The sequence below is a fragment of the Nomia melanderi genome, chromosome 10 (genome assembly GCF_051020985.1).
Source record: "Nomia melanderi isolate GNS246 chromosome 10, iyNomMela1, whole genome shotgun sequence".
Lineage (NCBI taxonomy): Eukaryota > Metazoa > Arthropoda > Insecta > Hymenoptera > Halictidae > Nomia > Nomia melanderi.
Genome location: NC_135008.1, coordinates 13,396,169 through 13,421,979, shown reverse-complemented (window position 1 = coordinate 13,421,979; position 25,811 = coordinate 13,396,169). Strand labels below are relative to the sequence as shown.

Genomic DNA, 25,811 nt, shown 5'->3' with positions numbered 1-25,811 from the left:
CACGCCGGCAATAAACGTGGACAAGAATTCGAGGCGCGCCGTGAGTAGTCGCTTGAGATACACCCTTTTTCTTTTTCCACCCGCACTAAGTAACGGCCAGACAGTTCCGCGACTGAATAACGCAACGCACGCGCTTAGTTTTTCCTCTTCCCGTCTCTCTTTCCTACCCCTTTCTGCGCTGATCCTCTTTCCCTTGGGTCTTTCATATATATGTATGTCTTTATCCTCTTTTTTGCCTCTTTTGCTTTAATTTGCCACGCGCGCGCGGAATTGCAGGATGATGGAACGGTTCGGGCGAGTTGCACGCTCCCGTTTCTCTTTTTCATGAAAGTGACGGGGTTAAACAGCGACGCGCGGAATGAGAAAATAAGTTAACCCGTTCTCGGGAAATGCGGCGCGAACGCTTATAGGTGTTCATGGGCCAACATTGACAAACGAGGTGACAAAATTCCGCGCGACAAGTGAACTTACACGATAGTTGAACGCTGGGAAATAATTAAGCGGCACGACACGGTGGAAAATTTCGGTGACAAAAAAACATATTGTAGATCGTTGAGGACGAGTGCGAATTTAACGTGGAAGAATTGAAATTGATACGGTGATATTTTGGAATAGAAATGTTTGGGTGAAAACTTGGGGAAAAGAATAATTAAAGAAACGTATTATTTTATGACAGTGTAACAAACTACGCACAGAAAGTTCCTTTATGATTTTTTCCACCGCGTGAAATGATTTAAAGTGAATTCCGAGAATTAAACGATTCATTGTGCCGAAAGCATTCCGGAAAAATTCGGACGTGAAATTTACTTACAGAGAAGCACACAATGATTGCAAACGTGACTGGAATTCAAATCTCGCAGATTACAAATATTTCCGAAAAACCACCGTTTATTAAATTGTTTCGTAAATATCGAAAAGGAGAGCGTGTGCTTGTTTAAATCGTCGGAAATATCAAGTACATCAGTATCGCACAAAAAGCTATTCCCATCATCCAGTTAATACTATATTTCTAGGACAGAATAGAGGAATGTAAGGATCGATAAAACAAGAACGTTGGTTTTTAATTAATTCTTATAAAAGCGTGTAATTCCCGTTTACAATTGATAAAAGAATAATCGTAGTAAGAGAGAATCATTATTAAAAATGAACAGAGGATCAATGTCTGGAAATCGTTATCGATCTCAAACGTGTCTACCGTACAAAAATCCAACGGTTTCATAGGAAGACAGAACTGTCTAGCCGGTAAATGTTGAAAATTCATAGCAGTCTCAAGATCTCGCGCCTTGTCACGCTTGAACAATCGATTCCTTGCATTTTCCGCACTCACCTGTCCGATACACCGTGTCTCATAAACGTGGGGAGGAATATTTGCCCACTTTCGAATGTTTCTGTTCCATTCCACTCCATTCCATCGGACAAACGACTTCGGAGTTATCGGTCTCGCGATCGACGGCTCCGGATCGAGGATAATTTCGATCGCGGGAGCTCCGGGAACCGGGAGAAAGGAGAAGAGATCGAGGACAGCGTGGAGAACGCGCGCCCGCGCCGTTCGACGGCTACGAGGGATCGCTAACACTGTCTCTGTCTATCTATGTATCTGTGTGCTTGTGTTAGGAGAATGGTCTACCGATTTCATCCGCGAATCTGTAATAATGTTTACTTGGCGTGGTCGTGAGTGTGCGTGGCCGGCGTGTGCGTGTGTTCGTGCGCTTGTCTGCGTGGATATATCAGTGCGTTCGCAAGACGGTGTGCGTGGTTACTCTCCGTGATCGACTGTAATTTTATATAATATTTGTAAGGCAAAAGAAATATTATGTACAGCATACCTGACAGTAAATAATAAGTATCTACCTTATACCTAAAATTTCGTTGTCTTTCCTCCGTTTTTCGTACCTCCGATATTTCTTTTTGTTTCAATGATTTCAGTGGCTGGTTAACTCTGGAAACCTTCGTGACGTTAACCCTTTGTCGAAGATGGATTGTACATTTCTTTAACAAGTTTTTGAAATGAAATTTTCAGTGCTTCATATCGAATAAAAGTTTCATTTATGATAAATTTTGGAGTATCGATGATATATAGTAGAGATAATTTATCAAATTTTGTTGTTACATGGTTTTCATTATGTTTTGATAGTGAATGTTTTGAGTGCTGAAAGATATATTATTTTGTGAATAGACGGTATTTAGAAAGGTATCGGTTACTCGATAATTCGTGAGCATCAAGTAAAAGGAATGTAATATCCATTTATAATATGATTATTTACTGATTGATAATTTGATTATTACAGCATATTTTACAAATGACACAAATCCTTAATTCAAAGGTACTAACTACGAACAAGAGACTACTGATTACTCAGCTTATTGCTCAGAAGGAAAAAATGCCGGACGAGCACAACGGGTGGGTAGTCAATTACTATTTCAAATACCTGTAGTACTTCCAAGAGTTCTAACTTTTTCCTCGCCATTTCGCCCAACACAGGCAAACTACTTACAAAGTTCAAGATCATATTACACGTAGCAAGGAAAAGTGCATAAATATTAAGTTCGATGGTATTGCGACCATTTTCAGCAAGTCCTGTTTCATTCGATAGCGCCAACGTTTCAAGAGTTCGCGAACTCCTATTTTCCGCAGGCCCGTAATTCGTTTTGGTTGCTAAGTTCCAGCGACTGTTGAACCGGTATAATCTTAATGCTAATTGTAATTTCTAAAGTAAACCGGCTCTCCGCCACTCCATCCTTCCCACTCTTACGCTCTTCACCGGTAGATGCAGGTTGCGAATTTTCCTGGGATTGAAATTAGAAATAATGGAAATTTTTGGACTGTTCCCTAAATTTTCCGTATGCTACAAGATTCTACATATTTTTTTTTGGCAACGCGTTCTCAGTTATCGATAAACCGGTCTGCGAACACCGCTGTTGAATACACGCGGAAGACGACAACGTTGTCAACATCGCGAAATGGAAGTCAGCTCGAAATTCTGATTACCGTTTGAAATTTTTCTGGTTCTGTCGAAGATTTTGTGAAACATCCCCGAAAAGGAGATCACGATATTTAAAGTTTTGCTTTTTACAATTCACTAATACACATGCTATACGCGTAACATCCAAGGATCTAACCCGATCGTGATAGTTCTTTAAAACATTTTCTAATTTTTATTTCTAAATTGTATTTTTTTGTAAGAAAAAAGCAAATTATTATTGCTAATTACTTTATCTATTGTTACGGTTCAAAGTTTGTACATAAAAAAAGATCCTTATGCATTTTTTGATTATTTTGACTTAAAATATATATTTAAGTATTAACATTTCGTATAAATAAACGTATGTTACACCCCTATCTGAAGCGTTCAATGAAGAACAAATTTTGATCGTAATTCGGGTATTTTCCTTCGCAAAGGGTTAATATCGAAGTTCATTGATTTGATTTAAATTAGTAAATGAATTAATTTATCCATTTATAGTAACCCTTATTTAATAAACGCAGGTTCCGGTCCACGTGGCATCTATTATCCGGGGAGGAAGGTGTTCTGGGAATTGCCAGCTGCTACCTCCCCTCGGTTTGCACTCTTCTTGAGTGCATCGGAGACGAGAGCAAGAAACATTCAGAGTGAGTCAAATAAAGGGAAAGAAATCGAGCTGTTTCGTGAACTGCCGGGAATTAATCCGTTTCTCTTGAGAAAGGAAAAAAACGTCTATTAAGTGAGCACTATTGTATATACATAGTGCTACACGGGCTACACGAAATCTGGATAAGAATTTTTATCATTTTCGTAAAAACTAGTTTTTCAAAAAAAGTAAATATTTCTACACCGGATGTTATTAATTTTTCGTCGCTCTATAATTAAAGCATGGAAACTTTGATTGAAACACAATCTCGTTAATAAATGTAGAATTTCACTTTGAATTCGCGTAAAGAAAAAAAACGGTTTTGAGAAAAGCGCGTTTGAAATTCTGATTTAACCACAGAGCGAGCCGAATGGTTTCGTTTAATGTATTATTAATCCGTGAATTTGTTGAACATCTGTTTGTCTCGGCATGCTTCTAAAATATTAATCTATAAAAATGTCAGAAAAAGAATTTTTGAAATATTTGAGTGATCATGGCGTTTTGAATTTATAATTAACCACGGTGTCGATCGTATAACTCAAAATATAAGAACTTCATTTGTTTTCTTTGAAAGTGTGCCCAAAAACAATGAATTGCTTCAATTTTGAAACAGTTATGTGTCCTCAAAATGTTCAACAAATCGCAAAGCTCCTTGTATAGTTCGAAATGTTACAAGTTCATTAATTTTTCCACTTTCCATATTACCTCTGCTTCATAATCACCTTAACCAATCAAATAATTGATTGTAAAACAAAGATAAACAAATTAAACGATAAATTTTTTTTAGAGAAAAAACAAAAATTGAAAAACTGATTAATCAGACAATATATGAACTGATATAAAGTCGAACAAAAGAAAACGCAGAATTTTTAATTGAACTTTAAAATCGGTCATTCAATCGGTTCGTGGTGCGTTTACTATTAGACATACTGATGAATCCAAATACTTTCATTCAAAATACTACCCCCTCGTCACCCCTCAGATCTTCACATAATTCTCTCTTCAGAATATTTCCAAAGTACCAACTTCTAAAAAGACGCAGAACGACGGTCTCAATCCTTAAAGACGTTGAAACGGTTTCCTTCTGAAACTATTAAAACCCCCTCCCAAACAACGGGGCGGTAGAAATAAAAGGAACGTCCAGAGCAGAAAGAAATACCGTATTTCCCATTCCGAAAATGGCGAAAGATCAGCTGTCGTAACGGCATCGCGCGGCGTGGTTCCCGGCAATTTCCGTTGACGCCCGTCGCAAAAAGGAAGCGGACTAGAAATTGAAACCGGTTCCTCGAACTCGCGTTATCCTTTACGATCGTAGCCGGAACGGCGCGCGCGTTACGGGCGCATCGACTCGCTGCCCCTTCCTCCTGGTTCCGAACTGGTTCCGTGGCGCGGTGCCGCTGTAATCCAGATCGTCATAGACTGCAATGTTATTACTGTTATGTGCGATCGACGTTGACCCTCTCGCGAAAACGGCCGATGTCGTGGCCGCGTTCCGGTGATAATTGGAACCAGGTTTTCGCCCGTCCCCCTCGCTGATTCCACTGGTTCACCGAAGAACTCGCGGCCGGGCTACTGTTAACAAAGCAGCGCTTATCGGGCGTCTCGTTAGCGCGATCGTAACCATCGACCGAAAATATTTGGTCGCATGGATTTTACAGAACGTCGGTAAACAGCGTGATCGGAGCCGCGTCTATATAGGTGCGACGATTAACCGCCGCCCGTTAATTAACATGGACGCTAATATCGCGATTGGAATCTCCCTTTCTCTCGCCCAGCCATCCACACGTCCCGCATGTCCTGGCCAATTAATTAGCCACCGCGATAAGCAGGCCAATACGTCGCCGGCCCAGCGAGATATCCCGTCGAAGCCGTTCAAAAAGTGGCGATCTGTGTTCGCCGGAAGCAAACGGCGGGAAGAGGTTTATCTCGCCTGGATATGTACTATTTGACAATGTATCGATAGCTGACATTACAGTCCAATTCGCTCGTCGATGCGAAGAGGATGGGCCAGGGTGGGAGGAGCCAGATTATGGTTAATAAGCTGACTGCTGAGAGGACCAGTCCATGATCGACGGTATCGAGGTTATCTATTTGAGCGACCGAGTGACGCGATGGGAGTGTTGGACGAAATATGAGCCACCGGAGTACTCGTAAATTCGGCGAGCATTAAATTTTCTGACGCGTAGAGGGAATCATAATGGGAATCTGCATATACGAAGTGATGACACTTTTATTGGGTGGATGTTTGAGATTTAATTTACGGAAAGATAGTGGTTATTATTCGAAGAAAGTGTGAATTGTTATTGATGCTCTAAAGTTGATAAGGGGTTGACAAGGGAAAGGGAACTTTTTGTTGGAAAATATGTAATTGAATGATTGAACTTTTATTTGGTATTTGAAATTGAAATGATATTAGTCAATAAATGTTTAGAGTGGTTTTCTTAAAAGATTAATATTAATGGTGAGTGGTCCAGTTTCAAGGACAACAAAATATCGTTTCATTACCTTCGGAATAGCTTCCAGGTTAATTGTATTTGTATTGCTTGTTATCCTCGGCCACATGTGACTTATAAACTTTAATTCAGAGTCATGACGAGCCGTATATAGGTTTGTAAACCCGTTAGCAATGTGACCACATGGGATGAATCTACAGGGAGCGGGGTTAGTTTTTCGCGAAAATGGCCGAGCACCGGTGGCCGTTGAAATACGTTCTTCGATCATTCGAAGTTCCAAGTGAATGCAATTAGTAAGCAACGTGAAGTGTCATTTCGGTAGCACGACGTTACAAATAATAGCCATCTGGCCAAAAAACAGTTTTTGTGCTTGTCATTTCTTTTTGGCGAAATGATGACTGTGCTATTGATTAGATAATTAAGAAATATATTGATAACTGCGTAGATTTGTATGAACAGTGCATTTAACAAATATGTTGCTAACGTAATACAATTCTTAATGAAAGGTCGAATCGTTTCCAAAAGTTACTATTTATGACTATTATTATTATGAAGCTTTCGTTATGGACGGAGATGGTTCTGGCCACCAGCTAGCGGTTCGAGCTGCGGTTACAATATCTCTGCACTACTGTTGGTTCTAAATTGATATTCGAATGAATTCTCTTACCTATTCAGTTGAGATTGAGATTGCTAGATATTATTATCGCCAAGTGTAATATAATCATACTATTCATACGAATATTATAAGATATATTTTATGATGACAGTTTATATATGTATAGATTGCAAAAATTAACGTACTATTATTAAAAATTTTAGGAAAACTCAAGATTACTGACACATAAGAACTTTTGATTTTAGCTCAACAACACTGGAAAATAAACTTGACTGGAAAATAAAATTGACTTATTATTTGACTTATTATTTGCATTTGGCGATATCTTTTGATACATTTTTTATACTTATTTTTATCTTTATCGAATCTTGAGCCGATACCTTTTCCCCTGCTACTCGATCCGTTTCTGATTCCTACTTATACTTTCTTTGACCAATCATCGGATCTCCTCGCATCGAAAGCAGAATCTGCTAGATAGACTTATTGATTTCTCTACCGCCACACATCGTATGTATGTTCATTTTTAAGCAGTTAAATCGTGCCGGATCAATTTTATTCAATTTTAAAGTAATTTTTTTGTTAATAGTTAGAACAGGTAGGATTTAACCCGTCCAAAGAACACGGCAAGCGGAAGGAAGGTGATTTCTCATGAGAAAATAAAAGAAAAATACAATTTATTTTATCCCATGTTCAATTTTCGAGAAAGTTCAATTAAAAAATTCACTATATACTTTGATAAAATATAAAACTTACTCTTCTACATATAATAACAGCAGATAAGAGTAATACAACGTTTTTGCGCAGTTTTAAAATGAAACAAATCGAATTTTCTAGGATCTATAAGACACAAGAAGATCAAGAGAGAAATGGTTGTGAATAGTCTTATCTTTGCAATTTCTATTTCCCCAGGAAAACTATTCGGATTCTCTGACTAATTCGATGAGTGCCTATTGTATGATCAACATATTAATATTAACCGTACCACGAACCGGTCAAATGACAGGTTTTAAAATCTAATTTAAAATTCTACGTCTTATTACACTTATTTAATTTTACATTAGTTTCTATATTGCTTGATTAATCAGTTTTTCAAATGTTGCCTTTTCGTCCGTTTTCATTTTCACTAGGAAAAACTTGACTTTGACAGGAAGAGGTAGGGAGAGTAGGGTAAAACGAAATACCAACATTTTTCAATCACAAATTATATCGAGAACTTATTCGATCTATGTTATGCGACACCAGCTCGATACGAGCTCCCTATCACAGAAAAACGTTAGTGTTCCGTTAGTGTTCCTACTCTTCCCTACATATGTACATATAGTGAACATTAGATAATTGCGACATTTAACGGGACCGGAGGGTTGTAATCATGGTAGAATCGAATCCACCCTAAAAAACGAAGATTTTAGCATGGCGAACATAGAAGAAGGCAACGGGAGTGAAGGAGAAAGAAAGACCGAGAGTCGAACCGTTCGGCAACATTAAAGACTCGTTTTACCCTACTCTCCTTTATATACAAACTGCTGATACGGTTAGTGTTAATCGTTGCGACTTACACAGAAAGCCTAGCAATTCGACGTAGCATTGTTTCTGCGATAGAACGCTTTAGATACTAGCCAAATCGAGTGTACAAGGAAACGATGCAAGATTACCGCAGGCTTCCTATTTTCGACAAATATACAGGTGGTCTTTTGGCGGCTATTGAGTACGTCGTTCCAGTGGAATCCGCGGTGGTCCATGAAGGAAGGACAGTGAGGGGAGTGGTCGGCGGAGCCGGTTGTAGAGGGAATTATGAGGGCAGGAAAATCTCTCACAACTCGTGCGACAGAACGAACGGACGGTAATGTTCCGCGGTCGGACAGAAATGAAATTCCGGTGATATAACCGTTCGAATTCACGGACAGTGCCGGGGGTGGGATTGAGGAGGGGTTGAACGCCGGCGGGACGACGGGAGGACGGTAAATCGTCCCGATAAATGGGCGACGCCACTTCTTCTCCCGCGTACGTGCGCCGTTTCTTTTCTTTTGGTTCCGCCGGAGTCAGCCGGCCGCGTCTGATCCTCACCGAACCACGTACCAAGACGATGATCCTTTTTGCCCGACAACGTTGACAGCGTTTTCAGTTCCCACACGGTACCATTCGGGTTTTACTAGAGCTGCGTGGCGGTGAACGCTGGGGGAACGGGTAAAAAGATTGATTAGCGACAATAATACAGATGTGTATTTAGTCCGTGCTAAGAAACGGAGTTGTGTGTCTTCGGAGACGATTGCTTGGTGGATGACGTTCAGATACTGCAAGATAGAATGCGAAGTTGTTGGATGTGTCGTTGCTAAATAGATTTTTAGAGAAGATTGGGGTGACGTGTATAGAAATAGTAGGGTGTTTAGACAAACACTTGTTCAGTACTTTCGTTTCTTTGAATCGTTTGCTGGAAGCTAAAAGTGCCGTTAGTGAGAAATTCATTTTTCATGGTGGATATTAGTACATTTATTTTGAGAATATTTTTGAGAGTATATTTGAATATAATTTGGGAATCGAAAGAAAATTTTGTTACTTGTTAAATGTGAACTTTTGAATAAATGTTTGATACATATGGCATGTATACCAGTTTCTTTGACGTTGAACATATGGAATAAAACGTTTTTTTATTTCAGGTTTCGCTTTCAAGAAAATTTATTTTAAAAATTTGTTGAGCACACTTGAGATAATTCGATTTGAGGAACGAAGTATTTGTAAAAGATATTTGTTTCATAAGTGTGATAAGTTAGCCGTCCAGCTCGAATAATTATTGAAAACCGCCTAGCCCTAGTGCTAGCTATAGAGAGATTGGTATCTATCTGGAAACTCTCTACGCGGTTAGTGTCGGTATTGGTCTCTCTGAAGCTGCACTCAAGTTTTCGGTAACTATTGACGTCGTATTACCCCTTTGATAGTCGTAAAGTATACTACGGGGCTGTAAGTATACTCTGTTAGTGGACATCTCCGCTCTATTAATATTTGACAAGATGGAGTTTCCGTTTTAGTTCCACTTAACATTCATAGAAAGTTTAGACCTCCTCTTTCAATTGATAGACTGAACTACGAAATATAATTGTAACATCTTAATACTCGAAAGTAACATTTAGACTATATTCTTCAACTACAATGATTATCGCGTTTCCTTACTCTTCGTATAATAACTAAATTATTAACACAAAAACTTATTACTCTTTTGGCCAATTAACTGCGCTTGACATGTATGCGCGTCATCTTAAAACTTGAAAAGATACTAATTCTTTCAACGATGAATTATTTATTTGTTCAGATAAGCATATAATTTTTTGTTTTGCTTTGGTTTTTCATTAAGATCTATCCTAGGTGCATTTATCCTGCGTTTGACAAGTAAACACTTAATTTTTTTATTTTATTGTGCGCAAAACGAGAATTTTTTTGGAACCAAATTACACAGTTAACAGATCAAATCATTAATACAGAAAATTATTCAATACTAAGAACTACAGTTAATACAAATTTAATACAAATACAAAGCAACTCTTCTGTCCATAACAAAAAAACATCTTCGATTTTCAATATTTATTATCATTAAATTTCATTTCAAAATTCCTTAACGAAAAACTGTACCCTCACTCCTCCCCATAAGAAAACTAAAATCCCCCGAAGCACTCAACAAATTCGAAAGAAACCCAAAGAAACACGGAAATAATCGCGAACGTCGCCGGGTTACGAGCAAACGGGGGGAATAAACACTTGCGTGCATGTTGACAAATCATCCTATTCTTGAGTGGAAATAGCGGCGAGCGGATGGGACACCGCGGCCATTAAACGCACGCCCATTCACCGGTCGCGAAATCGGGCGCACCGGTAGTGCTGAGTAACAAAAGTTCCGGCCCGTCTAATAACTCTTCACGCCAATAAGAAAACTAGCCGGGCGTCGCTCATGGATTTCAAATAATTTTTCATACTCCGCCCGTTCTTCCGTCTTTCCTCTTCCGTTTCGGCCGGACACGCGCCGCTGCCCTATTCATCCCGCTATCCCCGGGCCCTTTTGTGTCCCTTTCTTTCGGAGCAGTCGGGTCCGAAGAGGCTCGAGCGCGCGCCGCGGGATAATCGATGGTGGAAGCGCCCGCAGGGAAACGAGACCACCAAGATTCAGATTTAACCTAATTTGCCGAACGAATTGCTCTGTCCCTCGTGATTGGTCGTATAACCGGGTATTGGCCGTAGGAACGGGGCTGCGACGAGCTGTTGGTTCAGGAGGCGAAGTTGCGGGATGAGCGGTGGTTAGAGGGGGTGGCGAGTCGGTGGCAGACAAGCCCGAACGCCGGGAATCGGCCGCGGATCAAAGTAAATTTATGCTTTACAAATTCTAGTGGGGCTGAGGCGCGAATACACACCGTCGAGCAGTAATGCAGAAGTATCGACAGTGTGGCCCGGACAATGGAGATTTAATACCGACGGCAGTGATCGGTGATCACCGGGCCGAGATCTGCCTATCCCGGCTTCGTCAAACGTGGAACGTAATATGCGCCCTCCGCACAGCCTCTCTCTCTCTCTCTCTCTCTCTCTCTCTCTCTCTCTCTCTCTCTCTCTCTCTCTCTCCCCCCCCCCCCCCCATGTTCTGGATGTGATTTGCGATCGACGTTTCATTTAATCCCGGCCTCGATTGATGGAAACTGATCGAGCTGCGTTCCGAAAAGAATCGACGATTAAATATGCGATCTCCCGAGCGAACAACGGAGACGGGAGGCGCGTTGTTTTCGTCGTGCGAATTAATGGTTTATGGCTTGGGTTTTGTAAGGAGCATGTAATTCGAGAGTGGTTTTTCGTGCATGTTTTTTAATTGGTTCCGCTCGTATTTGCAGCGTGACCTGTTTCATGGAATGTTTTGGAAAGCGAGGGTGGTAAACGATACTTTTAAATATAACTATGGACTTTTGTGGGGGATGAAGTACACCTGACTTTCCATTTGCGCGGTATTCCTTACACGCGGTACTGTTTACGCGCGGTATCAATTTACGCGATCCGTAATTAGTGACTTCGAGTAAAATTCACTTTCGGTTTTGGAAATGTCATTATTATTATTTTGTTAGGCTCTGCGGTAGGAATATTTATTTCTAGAACTTACACTAGATTTTCTTCCCAGTATTTCATTTTCTCTTATACCGACGGAATCGATTCACGCGATTTTCATTCGCATAAAAGGAGGGTCAGGTGTAACTGAATTATGTGAGGTATATTTACTGCTTCAGCAGTCGATATAAATCGTTATAAATTTTGTTTATTTTCTTTCATCTTTAATAAAATGGGAATACTTTTTGTAGATTTGATAAAAGATTCAGTAAATTTCATAAAATTTCGTACCCAGCCAGGGAACTATATTATTCGCTAAACGTGAATATGGGTTGTTATAAAACTTCACATGTCCGCGAAGTTTCTTTATAAATGGCGTATTGTTGTACAAAATATTTTTTACATCGATAACATTAACAACTTATAATTAATACAATTTGCAGTCCCCGAAATTTTGTGAGAGCGGCGTATGTAAAAATAACATTGGTTACACGAATGCGTAAGTGAATTTTGCACGACGTGACTAACCTAATCAATTTCAGAACTAATTTGAATTATTCGTAAGATCTTAATTCAATTAGAAACCGACATTACATTCCACCCAGCCAAGATTCCTAAATTTAGAACGACAAATACAGCTCCATGACGGGCGGGCAGTTTTAAAGTTCGCAAACAAAACCCTTTTTCTAACTGATCGATAACGCGGCAACAGTCAGATTTATTTTTTCGGTTCGGCCAGAGAAACGCGTCAAGGATCGACGATACAGCGATACCCAATTCGAAATAATTGAATAAGTAATTAAAGGAAAGTGATCTTGCCCCGTCCCACATGCTCAGGTTAAACCGTGATCTATTTATACGGATGCAACGGGGCGAGGAAATTAGGACGGATACTGTCAGCGCCGCGCGTCTCACCCTCGGAAACCTTATGAAAGCGTTATTAAACAAAATACGCCGCGTATGCGTGTGAACGCAAGCGTGGAGCCACGCTCGTGAAAATTTCGTCTGTCCGAAGATAAGCCTCTAGTTACAACCGAAGTCGACCAGGTCAGTTACATACTCTGCCGCGTGTCCTATGCAAATGAGATAACATCTTCGCCATAATTAGTAAGCCCTTTGAAGTGGGTCACGCCAATTATTCAGCTGGAAACCATTTGTTCCCGGCAAATAAGCGTCCGCGAAATAGTTAGCGGCCGTATTCCGGTGCCAATCTGATATTTACCTTTACTACGCGAGCGCCGGCCGGACTACGCGCGTGCTGGATTATTAAAAGGATGCACCCCGATGATGTTGTGGGTGGACGAATTCGGCTGGCCAGGTTTAAATAGAAAGTTAAATAGAAACCGGCCGGATGCCACACGTCTTTACGCTCAAAGTAAGCACTAATTTGATCAAATTGAACGCCGTTGAAGGGCAACGCGCGGAAACTTTAAACGAGGGGACGGTCGTGTCAAACGTTCTTTGCTGGCGGAGTCGGACGGGGGATGGTGGCGATTTTAATTGGCCTTGTGTCGCGGCTGTCCTGTATCACGCCGCTTCATCTTTTAGTCAATAGCCGGCCGAAGAATTAAAATTAATATCCCGTGCAAGGTAACTCGTTCTGCGCGGTGTCAGAGGGTTTTTGTTTCCAGCCTAGCCGTACTTGATTTTAATCCGATTTCATCGATCAAGCTGCATCAACGATTTCGCGTATCTCCATAATTAGCCTCGAGTGTGCTCGTTACGTAGGTATTACTAAAGCGATTGTCTCTAGGAACATTTGGATTTGCATCTGATCCTTTACAGATGCGATTGTTACCTATTTAATAAGTGATTCTTTTACTAAACGCGAATTTTAAGGAACGTTTCGATCTGAAAATTGATATTCGGGTTCTTCTCGCGTTGACTGCTGTTTCATTCAATCATTGCTATAGGTAATATTCTCGAGTTTACGCGTTCAATATACGATAAGGTACATATTGGAATTTAACACGGCAATTATACATTTTATCAGAAATGTTCACTCTCGAAATTACCGTCAAATATAATTCAATTCCTAAAATACTACTACTACATTCATAATAGTTTAATATAATATCCGAGATAGTGAAAAAAAATCTATTTCAATTTCTTAACCTTCATCCACCTCTTAAACAAAATCACAGCAAAAATTAATCCATATTTGAGTCGAAAAACACCTTACATCCTAATCAACGTTAATCCACGTATTAAAAATCTTTCACACAAACGTTCATGTAATTTCCACTTAGACGAAGCAATCGAGTCAAGTAGCTGCCCAGAGCAGTTTACCTATCAATATCCGGAGCATCAATTCCACAATCGATATTTCTTCAAAACTGTTTCACAAGATCCGTTTAGAAGCGGATATTTACAAGGGCGACGAGATCCCCGGGAAAACGGCGATCTCTTCGTCTCCCGGTTAATTCCCAGTCCTGTTTGTTCCGAGTGCGCACGCGCGAGCCGGTTCAAGTGCCCTATGAGCATTTGCAATGTAATTTCTTTAAGACAGCGGGGCGCTTACTTCGCATGCAGTGAGTAATCCGCGGACAACGCTCGCGTGGCAATCTAATATTTGCAAGCGCGGTGCACACCCAGCCAAACAAGCGAGCAGTAAGTGCACGTTGACTTACGGGTACCGTTCGCTCGCTCAGTTGCGCGCGCGCAGGCTTGGGTAAGACTCGTACACGGGTCCTCGAAAGCTTGTAAACGGTGTGTAAATATTAAAGCGTATCAAGTCGAGCGTAACAAATATCACGCTAGAATTTTAATTTTCAATATTGCTACGGAATTTCAAATGCGTTTGCGACCAACACTCCGCCCGAGCTTTCCCCTCCCTCTTTTCGTTCCCAATCCGCCACGCCGAGATTCTCGCCCCATCCCGATATCATATCCCAGCTGCATGTTTATGCATTTTTTATTTGCATCCGAGACCGCGATTCAACCTTACAATTTCCTGGTTTTCCATCCCTTCATCCCTCCCTCCACCATTTTCTCCCTGTTCTCCGCCCTCCGGCCATCGTATACGATTACTAACCAATGCCGAACACGGAAATTCTGATTGCGATCAATCAGCTTTCGCTGCTTCAGATCTTCGCCGCGGAGGAACAATAAAGCTGAGGTTCGACAAATGCGTCTCTGACCTCCTTTGTAGTTTCATCATTGTTTACCGGTGGGGAGCACTCGTCTGTTTCACCGTGTGTTTCGCTGGATCGAACGTACACGCGCGGTAACGTCGGTCGTTAGCCGAAATCTTGTGCTCCTTTATGATTATGGAACAGTTTGTCCGCTCGCGTGTGCGCTCTTCGCGCATTGATCTTTTCCGCGTAAACAGTTTAAGTCCTCCTGTCCGCGTCCGTCGAAAAGGACCGAATCTTCTTCGCGTATTTTCGGACGATTTCGGATCCTTAGGATGGCGTTACTCCGATGTGTTATCGAATCGTGAATTTCTCTAATGGAAATATTTGGCGTAGCCATAAGTAGGCAATAGCTTTTAGATAGCTGAGTTAATTTGAGTTGACTATATATTTATTAGCTAGGTTAGATTTTTTATGATATTTTACAAAGCTTGAATGTGAATTTATATTTTTTAGCTGAATAATAAGAAAAACATTATCCTGAAAGAAAATGGCGAGCTGCCAATTTATTAACCGCCATATATGGTATTTCATGTTATTTCATTTTCACTCAGAAAAAACCTTCTCAATTTCATGAAGATATCTTTAATACTGCTGATCAAGTATTACCAAATTTATCAGCCATTTTCTGCATGTATAATGTGGAATCTGATGCTACCAGAGCTTTTATAGCATCATTATCGAATTCATTAGGTCTTCCACTTCTAGCATCGTCATTCAAGTAAAAATCATCTTTGGTAAATTTTCAACGAACATTTTCAACCAACGTTGACACTTATTGATCTTCAAAACGTCCCCATATATATCACAAATTTTTGTTGTTGTGGTGGTTGCATTGAATTCTGAACAAAAGTGAAACACGCAATGCTGTATATGTTCTTCAATAGGTTGATAATCCGCCATTTTGTTTCAGGATAATCTTTTTTATTACTTAGCTAAAAGATATAAATTCACATTCAAACTTTGCAAAATAACACAAAAAACCTATCCTCGCTAATGAATATATTTAAGTCAGCTTAAATTAACTCAGCTACCTAAACAAGATTAACTTATGGGTATCTTTAATACAAACATAGTTACATAAGCAGTAAGACGAGTCGTGTGATTGAAACTAGAAAAGAGTAAATATAGTTAATAGCAAGGCGACAGAAGGTGAAGGAGTAATACACGAACGTTTAAGAAGTGAATACACGCAATAAATTTTGAAAAATAACATTCCTAGCTCGATTTTTGATTAAACTATTGTTTCAAGTTTATTCTAAGATAAATCACGTTTCGACAGAATCTAAGAGGAAGACATCTTTCACTGCAGCTTGTTCGTTTCATCAATTTTTAATGAATTACCTAGTGCGTATTTCACCAGGAATCCGTTAAAAGTTATAGAAACACGTTGTGGAACAATATTCATCGTCTCGCGAGTGTCCATTGTGTATTAATTTGTATCGGGCAAGTTTATTCATTACGTATGCTCGATCCACCAATTCTATTTGTCGGAATCAATTGTTAATTTTTATTGACTCCCCGGAGAGACGGATCCAATCGAGAACCGCCGGGGGTTCCCGCGAACAAAGGGAGGATGGTAATTCAATTTGATTCGATTAGCGAAACCAAGGGGAACGATTGTGGCCGTGCCACGAATCCTCGAGTGACCCGGTCTCCTCGATGATCACGACCCCAGATTTTGATAGTCATTTGATGTCGGTCATTTGAACGGGGATAAAGGCCCTCGTCTTCCCCGTCATAGATATGAAAGGCTCGTGATTTTGACGAAGACCACGCGGCCAGCAAAGTGGAGAAGGGAGATTCCGGAAGCTGTAGGCTTTGATAAAGATTATTTGGCACGTACCGGAGAGGTTCGATCGATAACGGATACATTAGGTTAGTGGGAAAGTTTTTATATCACTTGACATTTCGAAGGACATGGTAACTTTCCTACACTAACAATTTTGTCAATTAATAACGTAACTTCTTTAACACTAAACCTACCAGACCGTTGAAAATGACCGATTTCTGATTCCTCTGTTTGCAATTATTAAAAAGATAACAGATGTTTCTCTTAGAAATTATTAAAGAAATTGATGTAGCAATGTGCAAATTGAATTGAAAATCCAGTAAAGGCTCTTGGAGTTTCTATAGAGGAGTTTCAGAATGTCAACTGAACTGCTCAGTAGTTTTAGTGTTAAGATTTTTATACTGTCCTGACGCATATGAAGTTACAAAATTCGAGAAATGTGTGGATTGACAGTGATTATAATGGTGTTACTAATTTTATTTTACTGTTAAATATCTTCTACATGCCGAAATTAATTTTTGATTTCAAAATATTGTAAGATAAGGAATTAAAAGTTTGCAATTGAGTAATGAATAGTGTAAGCTGCTTTCAATCAGTATATACTTACAATAAAAAAAAATAGTAATTAATAACCCAATATTCCAAAAGAAATGCAATCTTCAATTCATCTACATATTCGATCTGTTATTTAAACATCATGCTTAAAACGTTCAATTGAAACATCCTTCAAAAAATGAAAACACAATAGGGTAAAAGAAGACTCGGATCAAAGCAACTAATAAGATTAACGTAATCCAGCTCAACTTTCAAATTCCACCGTTGCCATTAAATGATGCGACAGTTAGCTCACCGGACATGTAATGGAAGCCGATATTACTCCGATTATTCTTCATACAGCGCGTTAGATGGCTCGCAAGGAGCGTTAGTCTCGATCGCGAGCCCCTTTTATAAATGTGCCGTGATTTATGGAACGTATTTTGCCGGGCGAACGACAGGGAAAAAATTGGGAAAACACGTGTACACCGTTCAGCCATGCCTGCGTGTACGCTGGGGGAAGCATATGCTCCCCGTTCTCTTAAGTGAGAGTCGCGTTCGTTTGAAAATCAGGTAGAAACGGTAGTGTCACTCGATACGCGATCTCCGGTTGACTCGTCAAGAGACCCCACTCGGCTATCGATTGCCTTGTATTACAAATTCAGCCGAGTCCCGTAGCTTCCGGGAAAATCCCGTGGCACTTTTCAGATATATATGTATATCGATATATATGTATCTATGTATATACACACATACACACACACAGCTTTCATGTACCGATACCGGCAGGGTCAAACGTGTCAGGATCATGATAAAGGTAAAAGAGAAACGATAGCGATCACTTTAACCCTCCCAGTGAAAGGCACGGGAATTATATGCGGGACACGTCTGACCATAATCGGGACGTTTCTACTATCTTCTCGAAACATGATACAGCGGACACGACGAAGTGCCGCAAAGGGACACGACATATGGACGAACAGGGACGGAAAGAGAAAAAGGATCGATTTTCTTGGTGCCCCAGGATTTACCGATCCTGTTTGCTTTCTGTACTGATTCCGGCTTCGACTCGCATCGGATATCGGTGTGATCCCGCTGATTGGTCGAGAGTTTCGCCGCTATTTTAATGAAAGCCCGTTGCATCGCGGTCTTTTTTTCAATCCGCTGACACGGAACACGGAAAATATTCGACGGATTTGGGTTCTTGGATACGTTACCGATTGACAATGGGAATGTTTGTTTGTTCGAACTCGATCGGTTTCATCTTGGAAAATGAATTTTGCTCTTTCCGTGGGTTGTAATACTTGGTTTCTTCATTTTCGATTCGAATGTGTGTTACATACTTATTTAAGTTTGAGAATCTGACTTTAGGAATTAAGACTTCGAATTGTCGCTTTCACCATTATTGTTCATCTTTTGTAATCTTCACAATCTTGATTGTGAGTTACTCTTTTTGGGCTGTTAGTTGGAAACGGATACAAGTTTTAATTTTTGCACGGCTTTAATATCTACTATTAACACATTGTTGACCGGTTACGAGTTAACTCATGTTTGCACTTGCATTAGCCATTTCAATTTTTGAAATGCGGGGCGATAGCTTGTACGTAAAATTTCCGGTCAACAGTGTGTCAACAAAGTAAGCTGGTTTTTCGCTAGTAACTGATAATGGAAATTCGTAATCATTACACACATGGTGATTGGTTATTTTGGCTGTTACATATCTGTAATTCATCTCGAAAAGGTGGAAAATGTTTGCGTACTCATTGCGTGCATTCATTAATTTTTCACGGTTACATATTGATTCATACAAATCGGTCTACGATATTTTCGATGTTATCAATGATTCATACGTTTCCACGTTACAATTTTGAACGGCAGAATGAACACTTTATTTTTTTTCCATCGACCAGGAATACTGGCCCGAAAAATTTAATTGTGTTCAAATGCACTCGACCGGAATTGGAAATCTCGAATCCCGCTGGAGATTGTCCGGGATCTAATTACGAACGTAATATATTTCCGCGGACACTTTTTTCCCCGACGCATTGAGAAATTATGCCTTTTCGAAAAAAAAAGAAAGGAAGATGGCATTATGCGCGTCGACCCAGATCGCGTAGTTACACTACGCGGACCGTCTTTCTCCGTTTACATTAGCGACGTATAAAATCCGAAAGCAGCGCTCGCGGTGAAGTGTAGTTCAGCTTTTCGAGCGGAAAGCTCAGGACCCCAGACCTATTCAATATTTCCAATTTATTCAAATTAAATTCCTTTTCCCTAATCTATACGGATCTCCAATAATTCTTGCCGTTCTTGCAGGAGTTCGCTTTTATCCGGCCCGCCTATGATCCGGCTGATAAGAATCGTCGCAGTACAACTCCCAATGCCTTTACCTCGTTGAGCATTCCGCGAATGCGATCGGCAGAATACGTTTGCTAAAAACTTTCGTTTCATTTGGTAAAAGTTTAGTAAACACTTTATGAACGCGGCCGCCGAAAGCCAATACTTTAACGATACACGGGGTCAGATATGACGGCAGCGGAACTCGTAGGAATTAATCCATCGCGCCGAAAATAAAATGAAAATATTGAGCGGCGCGATTTTTTTAACATGCGCTGCTCTTTCCTCGAAAAAATCGACATTGGAAATTTATTTGACGCGCATATCAGCTTGCCAGGTTTTATTTGACGCGGGGGCAACAAAAAGAAGATAAATAATCGCGTATGACAAGCTTCAAAATTTGATTTTGGAAAGTAAGCCGATTCTAACGAGTGATTTATTCCTAGAATACTGGATAATTCTACATTATACAAAATAATAAATAATTGTTTCCTTAATAGATTCTTGCATTCCATCAAAATCAATCCACAAATATCTAAATTCTATAATAATAATTCTAGAATAATTTATTTTCCATAAACTATTTATAATTATTCTACTATCATTAACCAACACAAATCACCAAAAAAATGTAAAATAAAATTGAAACTAATTTCAGGTAATCGGGACTACATTTCAACGAAGCTTCTACGTTCACGTCAGTAGAACCACCTATCGCAATATCATAATACAACATAACGTTCCGGAAACGAAAACTCGGTATTCCAGCAAAGGAAGACTTCCGCGGCAAAGGGGGAAAGGATGATTCGATTTCAATTTATCGGGGAATCAGCCGACGCGAATTTACACCATAAAGAAACGTGGCCGAAAAAGGGGGATCCGGTTGAGCGCGGAGCGGAATCCCGGCTCCCGAAGATCGGATCACGGCCCAGAAGAAAAGAAGCGACACGCCGGCCCGGCTAAATCAGACAAAAGATATTCCCGAAGGCGCCGCTTATCACGGTCCAAATTAGATCTGTTACTGTGCGAACGGGCGGGCCGCGCGGGAAACAAGTGCAGTCGGTTTCATGAATCGCATTACTCCGCCGGCGAAATTTCTTTTACGTGCTCGATAAAGGATCTACCGGATTACGGGTGCGAGGGGTGGGGTGGGAGAAGGCGGAGGCAGACGAAGGGGCGCAAACGATCCGAACGCGCGGAAACAAAAACGTACGGCGGCCCGTGAAGCTGGGAATAGCGCGGGCGGTGGCAACGGTGCGGGGATTCCGGGTTGTAGAGGAAAACCGGGACGACGGTGAGCAGAGGGCCGCGGAGCGGGGGTGCGGTGAGGTCGCCGGTGGAACGGAGAATGGCGAGAGAACGAAATTTTCAATGGTAGAACGCGAAGTAGATACCCCAATTATCTATATCGACAATCGATTGCGGGCCACTTTGGTCCACCAGAAAACCCAGAAGGGAAACGAAAAGGGCAAGAAACGCTCGAAGCTGGAACGTAGCAGGGTGAAAAAGGGTTGACAGCCGACTGGGACAGGGTAGAAGAGAGAAACTATGCGAGCAAGCGAAAGATGGAGAGGGAATGTGCTCGTGGGAGGGGATGAGCGATGGATAAAGAGGAAGAGAGTGAGTAAGAGGGGGGGGGGGGGGAGTGCGTGTGAGAGAGAGAGAAAGGTAGAAAGAGTGAGACAGAGAGGGGAGAGAGAGGGAGAGAGTAGGTGCGCGTACAGGAATTTTTGGGCAGCAGTCGGCCTCGTTATGCTGGAAAATCTGAAATCGATTGGAGAGAACCACCCGGCCCGTGTCGGGGCGTCTGCGCGACGCAGACATCGACGCAGACGCCGAGGTTGCTCGGCTAGGTCGATAGCGAGCCCTGGTTAAACTCTGCGAACGAACCTCCACCGATGGTCCGTGAGGAAAAGGCCCGTATTGCCGGGTCTGGGGCGCACAGGCCGGGCCGTGGGTAAGAGGATCCGGAGCGTCACGGGGGCGAGAGGCACGCGCCCGTCGTCGCCGGCGACGGGGACGCGAGAGCCCGCCGAGTAGCTAGATCCATCGGGCTTCTCCCATTCGACGTTAGCAGTTACGTTACGCCGGCGAATTAATTACCGACGATCCTTAGGCTTAATGGCAGCAGCCCCCCCCCCCCCCATCGTCTGCCGAATTAGGTCGGGACGGCGCGGATCGTCTGACGCCGGGATCTTATCGTGTGTTTACTGTGGAGCTACTGGCTGCTTCAGAAAGAGGGCTTCCTTGAGTCACGCGGCGAATGGTTTATTCGAGGGGGATGCTGGAACATGTCTGACTATCAACGGGATTTGCGAATTCTTGATGATTTATGAGGCTGTTTTCGAGTTTATTATGGTTGTTCGATGGTTGCACGGTTTTCGTGTTGGTATAGGTTTGGATTCTGTGTATATTTACTTTGTACTTTGATGTTTGTTTTCTGGGGTGTAATGGGACTATCGAGAAGTTGAAGTGATTTGTTTTGAAGCTTTTGGAAAAATCGTCAGCGTGTTTTAATTGTAGTTTATAAATGATTGATTAATTTGATTAACTGTTAGGTGGGAAAGTATCTTTACGATTTTTTTGGTTAGTTGGTGTAATGATGATAACGGTAAAAATCCTTTTCTTCGGTTTCTGTATTAATGCTGTGTACTATCACTTTCTTTCTCTCGAATTCTGGACTCGTGAAACGTTATAAATGTCGTCGGGTTGAAAGTACTGAAATAAATAATGCTCGTGTACACGTGGAGAGATTAAAATATGTCTGTGATTTTAACTTTCAGTATGCATCTTGACACGTTTTTGACCGTAAAACGATAAATGGAATGTAAAATGCTTCGACGACTGGAATTAACTACCACTCTAAAGTTTGGAATCACGCTGAATACACACGATTCACGAAAGAAAATAAAATAAAAAAATAATATAATTTACCATTTTTGTCCGCGGTATGGTTTTTAGAGAGTTTTTAAATTCACTGTTTTACTCGCGCTTTATGACAGAGAACAGTAATACTTTTTCCTTGAAATTATTGTTGCATTAAAAGAGTCATTAGATCTCATTTCTTCATCGGATAAACTTTTTATAACAAATTTTCCAAGAAAAGGTTAACATTCTATTTCTTTTCAAAAATCAAGGAAAAGAAACGTTTTTTCTATAAAATGGATATAGTATACTCTAAAAGGATTAACATTAAATAAATATAAATACAAATTTAAACAAATTCGACCATTAAATCGTATGTTTCTTGTTGAAAAGTCCGTATTTTCTTTTCTCATCGTATCGGTATTCGCAAACTCTTAAATGACTCTGTATATTTCATTACGCTCATAACTTGGTAAATTAATGTGTCAAAAGACGAGATATCATCCGGGACACCCTAATGGAACGCCCTTTTGAACAAGTTCAGGGTGGTTTGATGACGCGAACACGAGATAAGGAGTTGTGCGATGAACGAGGATAACAAACTGATTCGTGTTTGAAGGTTTTCCTATGGGGTGCGTTGTAATTGATAACTGTAGGGAGAAGTAATCAGCGTTTGAAATGTTATCCGCTGGTCGAAGCCCTCGAAAGGTAATTGAAAAAAAGGGGAGTTCTACGTTGATGACGGAGCCGAAGGGAAACGCTATCCACATCGGTATTCGGCCGAGATAGTATTTGTCCAATTAAACGAGAGGTCGTAAGGAAATATAAGTTGGACATGAAAGGAGGTCAATCTCGGAATCCATTCCAGTTGCTCGGGAACGATTGATTACAAAACGAATCACGTTTATTGACGGATGCTTTTTCGACGAATTACATTATAATTGACATGCTCCTTCTTGACGCCGCAAGGCACACACTGTATAGTGTTCTAGTTGCCGCTGAACTGTTTCAGAATCTTATTTTAGGTTAGGAAAACATATTTCTATCTAAAAGGAAAGGTCTCCTTAAATATATTAATGAACAGTTGATTATTGTTTCACGAATTTCGTACAGTTAGGTGTGTTTTTTTTCATTTTCATGTACAATTAGAGTCAACTGTTATAAAATTCCTGAATTTTATTTGAATTAAAGTAATTTATTGTTCAAACGTGTAGTTATTCAAATAATATTAAATAAGATAAAGAAATTAATTAAATGAAATAATAATTTTATTCGAATAATAACTGGAATAACATTTTATGATGATGTCAATGAAAACAGTGTTTTCAAATTATTAGACAAAAGCAGTGAATTTCTTGGACAAGACAAATACTATTATTTCTCTCTTTCATACGCAGCCTGTTTCAGAGAAAAATAATAAAACTGGGGTACAGGAACTATGTTAATTACACGGCACAACAGCTCCGTATGCAAATGAGTTTACGACCCGCGTTTTACACACTCTTTTTAAACAATTTGTATAATTACATTTCATTCGACGTTACTATTTAAGTTATACTGAATTAGAACTTTGTTATTCTTCTACCTTCCTGCGTATTTGTGTAATTTGATCGTTCTCTTAATTTTGTTCAAACCGTGTCGATCCTTTTAACATTGTACCTTGTACAATGTACATACATTCTATGTATTATTACTATTAATTTTGGCAATAAAATACATTTACCTATATAATTTTGTAAAACAAATATGTGTGTAAATATGAACACTGAAGTCTAGATTTTTCCAATTCCAATACATCATACATTACATAAAATCATTAAATAATACATTAAATGACTTTGGTCAGCTAATTGTTTCCCCCTTTCTTTCACATTGCAAACTCTTCACTTACTGATAAGAAAAACTGTTTATTTCGGACGATGAAAGAATATCACTGTAGTTTTATTTCTGTTTATGCTTGTACATTCGATCCAATCAAATCCGAATCATCGACCTAAATAATTCAAAGTCCATTCCGTTCCAAAATTGTGGGTTAACGAAGGAAACGTCAATGTTCATTACGCAACAGTTTCGAAGCAAGCGAAAAGCAAAACGGCAAAAATCAAAGTATCGAAATTTGATTCGTTCCGTGATTCGAGTGGAAAATGTAAGCTCGAAGAAAATACTTTTTCCCGCGAAAAATTGTAATCGACGGAACCATGGCGCCAGAAATTGTGATTCGAAATCAGTTACCGGTGTCATTTCTTCTAAATAAAGAGTTAACACGTTCACTGGCACGAGAATTTTGAGCGTTTTATACATGTAATATTATGTAACACTAGACTTACCGAGCATTTAATATGATTGAAAAAGTAATCGTTATCAAAATTGTAACAATAGATTCTTTTCCGTTTCTGCAAATGTTCATTATAGTATTCGATGGAAATTATTTATTTTTAGAATCATTTCGGACATTTCATGCTTTTTAGACATCAATAATTGCGAAATAAAGAAACAATGATTAACTATTTGGTATCACAGTACTCAATATATGAAATATCAAAATAAAATAGCTTTGTGCATTAATTTACGCGTTATTTCTCTTCAAGTAAGTTCCAAAAAATGTCATATGTACGTAAAAAGAATGCGGAATATTTCAAGTGAAACACTTTCAAATGCAAAGTGTTGACAATTGTGAAATAAGAATCTTAAAACAGATCATTTTGACTCTTCCGATAGTTTTAGTGTTAACATTAAAAATACGTATCCATCAAAATAGTGGATTTCAATTTTCGTGTTCCGCAATTATGGGTATCTTGAAAATGTTAAAAATTTTAAATGATTCTAACGATAAATAATTTCACTTGAATGCTATAATGAATACATGAAGAAACCAAAAAAAAAAATCTGTTGCCACAATTTTTATATGGATTGCATATTGACCTTGTTAAATGCTCAGTAATTCTGGTGTTAAAGAGACGATTTTCAGGTAAAATTAGTCAATAAGGTGTTAACAGTTTTTCATGGTCGGGAAATTTCGCTGTGGGATGCGATACTGTGCGGCGTATTTAGAGGCTGGCACCAACAAGAAACAGGGACCCGGTTCTATCGACAGAAATGCAAAATCAAGCAGGCTAAAGTTCCTGGTAACGGAGTCCCGGGCGTGATTTATCTCGAGCCCGCAAAATAGTTTGTTCTGCACGTCTTGGAGAGTCATGAACTCGACGTTGCTGAGGAAACTTCGCCGGGCCAGCTCGATGACAAGCACAGTTCAATTCTCGAGTCAAGAATTTGTTTATACTTTCATCTTGATTCGCGGGAGACTATCGGGATTCTGTTGCAGACAACGAGCAACGATACTCGATATTTATTCTGGAACAATTCAATGCGTTCCCGGTAATTGCTGCTCATCGATACGGTTC

General features: G+C 40.1%; 1 protein-coding gene across 2 annotated transcripts in view; it reads left to right on the top strand.

The window, feature by feature from the left end:
* LOC116428655 (unconventional myosin-IXa) overlaps positions 1-20,665 on the top strand; it is a 45,755-nt gene extending 25,090 nt beyond the window's left edge. Inside the window, exons 16-17 of one of the 2 annotated variants that reach the window (XR_004235301.1) lie at positions 3,488-3,610; positions 20,204-20,665. The gene's annotated coding sequence lies outside the window, so the exon portion shown is untranslated. The remainder of the gene's footprint in view (positions 1-3,487; positions 3,611-20,203) is intronic. The other variant, XR_004235302.1, reaches the window with a different exon arrangement.
* The last annotated feature ends 5,146 nt before the right edge of the window (positions 20,666-25,811 follow it).